The sequence below is a fragment of the Marmota monax genome, unplaced genomic scaffold, assembly GCF_021218885.2.
Source record: "Marmota monax isolate L192 unplaced genomic scaffold, Marmota_monax_Labrador192_F-V1.1 WCK01_AAM20220418_F8-fsc00074, whole genome shotgun sequence".
Lineage (NCBI taxonomy): Eukaryota > Metazoa > Chordata > Mammalia > Rodentia > Sciuridae > Marmota > Marmota monax.
This window is the reverse complement of record NW_026694232.1, coordinates 6,367,195-6,375,183: the sequence shown is the minus strand read 5'-3', so window position 1 is coordinate 6,375,183 and position 7,989 is coordinate 6,367,195.

Below are 7,989 nucleotides of genomic sequence, written 5' to 3'. Positions count from 1 at the left end.
AAGTAAGTTAATCAGATTCACATCACAGAGAAGTCTTTTTGTCTGTGGTGTAGAAAGCAAATTACAAGAGATATGTTAGATATCTTTCCATTATTATAACAATGTATCTGAGATAATCACCTTACCAAGAGGAAAGGTTTATTTTGCCTCACAGGTTTTGAGATTTACATCAATGTTTGATTGGTCCCATCGCTCTGGAGCCTGTGGTGAGGCAGCGCATCATGGCAGGGAGCCTGTGGTCAAGCAAAGCAGCTCACTCATGATGGTCGGAAGGGAAAACAGAGAGAAAGAGGAAGTGGATGGAGCCTCAGTATTCCCTGCAAGGGCATGCCGCCAGTGAACAAAAGACCTCCTACCTGAACCCACATCTTGAAGTTTCCATCACCTCCCAATAGCAACACTTATTCGAACCAAAGCAATGGCAAGGATAGCTAAAGGAGAGGGTGCCTTTTAAATGATAACATCCTTAATGGTAATAAAGGCAGTGGATGAACTAGCGTCAACTGAAGAGGTACAATTGATGGCACCTCGAAGGTTGTTAATTAGAAGAGAGTAAGTTGGGAAGAGATAGAGGTCAGGGACATGTTCCATGAAAAACTGGTTGGAGATGATTTTATTCATTGAGTATCAGTAAAGCTAAGTCAATTTCAATCCTGTGCAGAGATAGTTTCTTCTGCTACTGCTGCTGCTGCTATTGTTTGGAATCTTTTCTGGAACTTTTTCAATTCTGATGTGCTACTAATCCATAGCACAAATTAGCACCAGAGTAGATCCAGTTTTATCTTTTTCCATCAACTCAGTCAAAAATACCCTTTGATTACTGAAAAGGTGATGATAGGAAACAGAGATTAACCAGAAACTCACCGATTCTTGAAAAAGCTGGCAGCAAAATATACCTCACAGGTTTGACTAGATCCTGTTAAGAGAAGTAATTTCTTAGGCTAATCAGGAAAATTCATACACTCTCTTAAGGTGGCCGGGGCACATCTACTACAATACTACTTTTGCAGAAAATAACCGAGAAAGAAGGACAATGGAAATTGCAAGCTAATCTCAGTTGACAAAACATCTGGGGAGGGGGGGGGGCGGAGCGGGCTGCTTTCATTGAAATAGACAAAAGACCTGTTTAAAAATTTAGCTGAATGTCTCAATCTAGTAGCTTTCACTGTCCACTGTTATGGGATCTCACCCCTTTGGCTCCCACCAAAATTCTGGACCAACTCTTTAAATGAAATTAATGATAGAGACACCAATAAATTGCCTAACTGCTAAAAATGGAAATTGTTTCAAAAATAAAACTGGACATTATTCCAAGGAATTCTGTTTCCACATCAAGAAACAGGCACCCAAATGCTGCCTAGAGCACACTATTTATTGTGCTGCAGCACAATTGATTAGTTTGTTGTAAAATCAAAAGAAGGTTTCATTGAGGGCTTTAAACACCTGGCAGTTAGTTATCTGTGCCTCAAAGCAAAAAAAAAAAAAAAAAATTAGATTCAGTTACATTTCAGAGTGCTATATACTACAGGACTATGCAAGCCAAACTGCTAACCAAGTTTCAGATGCAGGAAGAAATCTCTCCTATGATGCTAAAGCTAAAGACATAATTCAAAACATGTCAGTAGAAACAATAATAGGCATATTCTTTATTGGAGTGGAGTTTAAAAGAATCAGGGAAGAATCACAAGAGGGTAAGGTTTTGATCTTCAGCAAGACTTGAAGTCCAGACAATATAATTCCCAGGTAAAAGCTGTTCTTTACCACTTTTATTTTTTCCCAAAGATTTTAGTTTCGTTTAGTTTAGTTTTTTTCTTTACCACTTTCATAGTCAGCAAAGAAATACTTAGAGTTCATTTCCTCTTAGCAAAATTAAAAAAAAAATATTCTTGGCTACACTACTTAAACAGGCCAAGAAAATACCAATCCTATCATATGTGTTGGAGCAGAGAGTGGGGTCAGTTGGGCAGGGGAAGAAGTGAGGATAGTAGACTAGACTTTTCACTAGTAAAATTCAACTGTAAACACAAGACTGATGGTGAGGGGTGAGGGGAGGTGTTTGTAGAGTTGGGAGTGGGTAACCATGGCAACTTTCTCCTACTGAAGATCAAAGATAATAGTTCATACATCAAATATGAAGCATAATTATTTTTCATTTCACCTACAAAACATCTTCTTAAACTTTCATCAACATTTTAAAATTGGAGATTTTAGCACACAACCTCAAACCAGTTCTTGCACAATATGAAGAAGTAGCAACCCTGAGTCTGCTGATCATCTGGTGCTTTGGGGGTGGGGTGTGTGCTCAGCTGATGACGTTTTCTACTCGGGTTGCTCTGCTCTATTCACTACTAACCTCTCTACCATCTGCAGACATCTGTGTGTACTATGCCCAAGACAAGGCTCAATTACTTTATCCTTGACATGTTTTCAGAGGAAGTGTTAAGACCACAGCCATAAAATTGAACTACCTGATGAAATCCTTCAGCATAATTTAGCTGCAGGTATCTTAATGAGTTGGTGTGATAGAGTTTGTTTGCCAGGAAAGATGACTTTGGCTCGAAAGTAACTGATCTTAGATCCTCCCTTCTGAAAATAATTAGGTAATATGTCTGGTTGGCTATAGCCTTTTGAGGGTAACTTCTGGCTTGTGACAATAAAATTATTCTTACTGCAAAGAGAAACCTTCCATTTCTGCATACTACAGCACAAGGGTATTTATAGTTCATGCAAAAGTGACTTAAAGTCATTACGGTGAAAGTTTAAGAGAAAAATGAAAGATGCCCAACAATACACCTGTTGTATGCTTCTTTGCCTTGTCATCTTTAAAATGATGGCCCTCTCCAAATTCTCAAGGTGCTATAATAAAAAATGTGAAAAACACCTTTGTAATTATCTTCTTAGATTAAATTTCTAAAAGTAAGATAATAGCCTGGGTCAAATAATTTGCTCAACTTAAAATTTGATACATGTATCAAACTACTTACAGAAAAAAAAACTCAACTCCCATCAAAAAAAAGTCATGAAAATGATTATTTCTCTACACTTTTATCAAAAATGGCTTTTGTCTGTACTTACACACTATGCTAATTCAAAAGCAAAAATGTTTCATCATGTATTATTTGAATTTACCTGATTATTAATGTATTTATTTTTTCATATTTCTTGGTCATTTGTATTTCTTCTATATTAATTACTTTTAAATTACCATTGTCCATTTTTCAATGAGGCAATTAACTTTTTTTCTCATTGTGTGTCTCACTTTTTACCCCTGACTTATAAACTTGTGATGTTAGTAGCATTAATTTTTTGTCCTTTCTAACTAGAAATAAGCTTCCTCTGACATTAATGTAACACTTTTTACTTTCTTTTTTTGTCAATATTCATCTTATATAGATTTGTCATATATATTTATCAATAAATTTCTTTAACAAACTCTATTCAATCCTTTCAAATAAGTTATTTCCTTAGTACATTTTTATCCATATTCTCCCATGTTTCTTCACCTCATTATCTAAATTCTCTCTTTCCACTTTAAAAGTACATATATAAAATTTTTTGCATGGCATAGTTAATTGCACATACTAATATGTTTGCCAATTCTGAACTTGGTTCTTGCATCCTATTCCAACCCTTGAAATTCAATTGTAGCACATTTTTATGCAAGAATCTATGAGTAGTAAAATTTTTAGATTTTTATATGCTTAAAAGCATTGATTTATTTGGTCCTTACCCTGCTAGTACATTTTAACTGGACGTAGAATCCTAACTTAACAGTTATTTTCCCTCAACTATTTTAAAACATCCTTCTTTTGTCTTCTGACAACTCTTAGTGCTGATAAGAATTCTGCTGTTTCTTTTGGGCTGTCTTCCTCTTTGATTTTCTGAAGTTTCACTTTATTTTTCCTGTTCAGTGCTTACTGAGTATTTGGGGTTGAATTATATATATGAAAAAAAAAGATATTGAATTTTTAACCCTTACCTCAGAATATGATTTCATCTGGACACAGTGTTTTTACAGAGAAAAATCTAGTTGAAATAAGTTCCTTGGGTAGATCCTAATCTAATATGCCTGATGTCTCTATTAAAAGGTAGAAAATTGGACAAAAACACAGACATGCATGGAGGAAAAACAATGTGAAGGGACAGATAAAGGAACATCAGATGCCATCCATACATCAAGGCAAAGATCAGGTGATATAGCTACAATCCAGAGCATCAAAGCTAGCAAACACCACCTTGTTCTGGGGTCTCCTTTCAAGTACTAGATGGTATCTGTCAATAAATTAATGAGTGGGTAGGCCCAAGTCCCAGCTCTGAATCTCTGTCTGTTTACAGTAATCTGTCTCTCAGAACACACAGCTCTGTGCAGTCCATGACCCAGGAAACCATTGATGTCTGCTTTTTACATTCTTCTTTTATAAATTCTAAAGCTCCAATGCAATCCTCGTTTTTAAGCCCTCAGCCTGATCCCAACTTCCTGCTTCATGCGGACCACCTTCCCTACTTGTTATACCATCCCCGCTTTGCCTAATTGTAGTCCCAATGTTCGCTAGATTTATAATTTGCCATTTGGGTTTTCTGTTGCATTTTGAAAATTTTGTAAATTTTTAGTTTTGTCTTCTCAATTTTTTTTTTTTCATTTTAAATTACCTCTGTCATTGCTCTACATTTAGGATGGCAAATAAGGAGTCAAAGACATGAAATCACAACCTCATCTTGAAAGAAGTCATGGATTACATGCCAATTCTAAACCTTTGTGAGTCCTACCTAGTTAACTGCTATGAACTTGATTTCCCCCTGCCCAGTGTGAAAACTCTGTTGGCTTGGAGTGGCCCGTATATCAACTTTTGAAAAAATCAGACCAAGATGGGTTCTATTTGGTTTTCCAGGTTGATAAAAATATACACACTCCACCACCACTGTGTGCAATAAAAACAAACAGACAATGAGTTTTTCTTAATTCTGAGGGCTAAGCTGGTAATTGCTTTCTTTCTACAATGCTGGTACAAGTTTCTTGGCCCTTACCACCTCAGCCTCATGGAGGGGAAGCACAGAAGAGCACATACCCCCTTGCACCGATCTTTTAACTTCCAAACCATAAGAACTCTTCCCCTAGCACTTCCAGGCTACTTGTTGCTATAGTATCTGAGCTCAATTCTCCTTTCTCCTGGAGTGGAAGAAGTAATGAAAAGAAGCCTGGAATTCTTATCTCCATTTCAGAGTGTAGGAAATTGAGGCACAAAGAGTATGGGCAGTTTTTATAGGAATGGTCAGCAATTTCAACCAAGAGTTGGATCCAAAGTTCAGGCTTCGTTGAAGGCATATATTAGGACTAGGGAAGATCAAATATTTTAACAAAACCACCTATGTTGACCTCATAAAAGTATATAGACTAGTAAGGAGCTAAAACTTAAAAGCTGAACAAAACAATATGAAATATTGTGACCAAGTATAAAATAGATAGATATAAAGGTCTCTAGGACTAAAGATGAGGAAGCTAATGCTGCAGTGAATGATCAAAACTATAAATTCTACATGGAGCATGTGAAAAGGCTACAGCAAGGAATTAATATTTAAACTGGATCTTAATAAAGAGGAAGACATAAAGGGCTTAAGTGACAACATTCAAGTCACTCCTCAAACTAGAAGGGAAAATAATCTGCCAAACTATATATAGACAGTCTCTGACTTACCATGGATTTTTTTTTTTTACTTTACAATTTTGTGAAAGAGCTAGGTATTCCACAAAAAAAAAGACTAAACATCGAATTTTCTCAAAATCTTTTAACATAGTCCCGCTATCTTCTAACTTCTAGTGAAGCTGAGAAAATGCAAGTCTTACTGAATGTTTTCCTGTGATGGACATCTTGTCAGTCTAGTTTAAGGACTCCTTTATTTGTGTTGAACTTCACTGAGATTCTATTCCTTCTTTACTTACTGTTTTTTGTTTACAAGGCATATATTCACCTACTTTTTGAGCAGGAAACCTAGTATTCATGTCTATAGCTCTCAATTAGTCATCAGTGACTGGAGGCTTTGTGAAGAACCTATTTCTATGAAAATCTTTGGATATTTTCCATAATCCTAAAGAAAGAATACCTTATGCTTTGTTGTGCTCCAGCTATGGACTTCTTACAAGATATTTTGCAGATTTCACTAATTTGCTTCAAATCTACTCCTCTCCCCCTCCAAGAAGTATTATTTACTTTTTTATTATTATTTCTCTTTTTAGGCTTAAAAGTGCCTCCAGGCATGACTAGATTCTCTTTTATTGTTCTATTATTATTAGAGTATATATTTATACATACAAGTTGGGTTCATTTTGACAAAATCATGCATGCATGGAATCCATCCATTTCAGTCATTTCAGTCCCTGTTCCCCACCTTTTCCTGTTCTCCCCCTCCCCCATTCTCCTTTCTCTACTCATCTTCCTTTAGGTCCTTTGTTTATTTTTGACTGGTACTCTCTACATATACATAAAGGTGAAATTCACTTTGGTACATTTATATATGCACATGACATGATTTTATTAAATTCATTCCATATTTCCTCCCCTTTCCCATCTTCCTCCATCTTCTTCTCCACCTTCTACTTCACTATCTCTATATCTTAAAGATATCCGATCACCCCCACCTTCTTTCCATTATATTGCTCTAGCATCCACATGTGGGAGAAAACATTCGACTCTTTCTGAGTCTGGCTTATTTCACTTACATGATGTTTTCCATTTTTATCGATGTATTAGCAATGGTTGGATTCTTATTAAAACCTCACCTAGGAAGTTAAAATGTAGTATTGCATGGTTTTTCCATTGGACCTGTATTCTTCTCTTCTTCTGTAAAGGGAGGATAAGTCTCAAATAGACCACTCCCTTTTTTTCTCCCATGGTTCTTTCACCAGCCGAACTTCCTTACCTGTTACCAATCCAAAATGCAGTTATCTTCATGCAAATGTGTTACATCTGACAAAGTTTTAATATGACTTTATAGCCATACAACTGGTATTCCTAAAGTTGAAGCTTTTGCTCTATTTTAGTACTTGATGTTTTTGTGATGAACTTATGTAAATTCTAGACAAAGGTTCAAATTATAGAAACCTGCTTGACTCTACTCTTTCAATAAACTGGAGTCTAATTTAGGAATTTATCATTAAAAGTGAGAACTAGTAGACAACCAGATGAAGAATAGGGAAAGAATAAAGGGGTTCAAAAACCCTGAGAAGGACTCCAAGAAGTTCAGTTTGGCTAAAACATAGATTATAGCTAAGGGCATCGTAGGTACTTCTTAGATTCTTACCAGAAGAATTCATAGATAAAATAAACTTCAATACTATCAGGCATTTTATTGCTCATTTTGTTATGATAGTACAATGAATTTAACAACATACTAAAGAAGATCAAAGGAATAAATAAGAGTTGTGGAAACTTGTATATTTCAAACTACAAACAACTGCAATTAAGTAGTTCTGTGTGTTTGGAGATGGCCCCTAACATGTCAGGAACTCATTTACTACAGCTGTCAAGTAAGACAGTAAAATTCTCTCTTCTCTAGGACCACCTAATGATGGCTTTATTACTGAACAAATGGTATAAAGATGACTTTTTATTTGTAGGTGAAGTCACATGTCTACAGAAAATATATTTTGATTCCTGCCAAGCTGCTTTTTCAGGATTTTGTGAACCATGATATCACAATCAACTAAATAATTGGGAAACCTTAATTGAACACATTCAATACTCTTCAAGCAGAACCCAGCAGATTTTAAAATTGCATTCAAATGAAATGTTTATCTTTTCAAAAATTTCTGTTTAAATGGATTCTGAAGCAGAACTGTATTTTTTATTTGAGAATGGATCAAGAGACTCATAATAATAGTGTTTAGAAAATAATCCATTAAAAATAGCTTGAGTTCATGAAGCAACTTCTGAAAACTCTTAGAGTTCACCTACCTCTGAAGTGAAGGACATTTTACACAAGCACAAAGTGGAA